The sequence below is a fragment of the Populus euphratica genome, unplaced genomic scaffold (genome assembly GCF_000495115.2).
Source record: "Populus euphratica unplaced genomic scaffold, PopEup_1.0 scaffold1.1, whole genome shotgun sequence".
In the NCBI taxonomy this organism is placed as follows: domain Eukaryota; kingdom Viridiplantae; phylum Streptophyta; class Magnoliopsida; order Malpighiales; family Salicaceae; genus Populus; species Populus euphratica.
This window is the reverse complement of record NW_011499845.1, coordinates 5,433,218-5,434,742: the sequence shown is the minus strand read 5'-3', so window position 1 is coordinate 5,434,742 and position 1,525 is coordinate 5,433,218.

Sequence of the window (1,525 nt, the reverse complement as noted above, 5' to 3'; positions counted from 1 at the left end):
GCACAGGCCTCTAAAACCAATAACGGGAACGGAATTTATTTGTGTTTTCCCGGAAGGGAGCCGGCATTTTAAGACACTCCGCCACTGGTGTCTGTAAGGGAAGCCGGAATTTTTAGGCGCTCTGACACTCGTATAAAAGAGGGATCTAATATGATATTACTCATAAGTCCCACTGTCACACGAGTAAGAGATTAATGTTTGGAAGCATCGAATAATCCTACGGAAATCAATGTTCACAAGTTCATTCCAATTTCCAGGTGCGAGTGTAGATTGTCTATGTAGTTTTTGATGGGAAACCTGTTCATATCAATGGAAAAGACAAGATTGTATTGGCAAAATTGATTTTTTAAAATGTATGGCTTTATATCATGAAAATCATATTTGGTAAGTGTTGTTTCTCTCAAATGAATTGTTATTATTGGATTTCAATCAAGTATACTTTCAGAGTTATAAGAAGGTGTCAGGAATAAATTTAATGACAATATAAGGTTTTAATTTTATAAAAAATCGAGGAACTTAATTATTTGATTTTGAATGGGATTGTTAAAATGTTGACTTGGAAAATGACTTCACTGGCCTTCCATTAAAGGAGTTATGAATGGTTATAATTATTATAACTTGTGAAGACTCTAATGTGATATTAAAAAATTATTTAAATTTAATAATTTAAATTTTTAAATATAATTTATATTATTTTGTATGATTCATGGATCGGTCTACAGGAGGTGAATTATAAGCTAAATTGCTTAGGAAGCTTTACACGAGTGGCAATATTAATAATGTTAAATTGTGGATTATAATAGTTGAAAACAGGGAATGTTTTCGAACGCTTGATGGATTCTTCTATACAAAATTGCTTGATGCGAAGTCACCATTGAGGATTCCTGCACTGATGAAAAAAATTCGCCCTTCATTTAACTGGAGCAACTTTTATTTTATGAAGCAGGAGGTATTTACCAAGGGAGGTTTTAATTTCTTATCAATATGATAGGCTTTGGAGATTGATACGTTGGCTAGTGAAAGCACCTTTAAAATAAGTTCTTTAATAGGCTCTTCGATGACGGCCTAACAACATTTACAAGTCCAATTGTCTGACCGATGAGAGGGGTCTGGTTCACCGGTTTACAGTCCAGCTAGTGATTTATCGGGTCTTGGCACTGGGTCACTTAGAAATATTTTATAGTTTTTTATATATAATTTATTTATTTTTTAAGTAAAGAAAAAATCTAGAATTATATCTATATATATTACCTTCATAGTTCACACCAAGGTTGCACCAGAAAGTAACCCATTAGTACTCTTAATTTACACCCTAGTTTTTCTTCTTTTTTTTCTTTGCAAGAATCCTCATTCTAAACTAAACAATATAACTCCTAGTTTATCATTGAACCAATTCAAATTTTATAAGATGGCCGAAACATTAAGCATAGTTAAGTGAGAGTTTGGTAGTGTAATTGCAGGTGAAATTTACCTGCAGGCATAGATAATATTATTTGAATAAAAAATACTTTATATTAGTAGAACC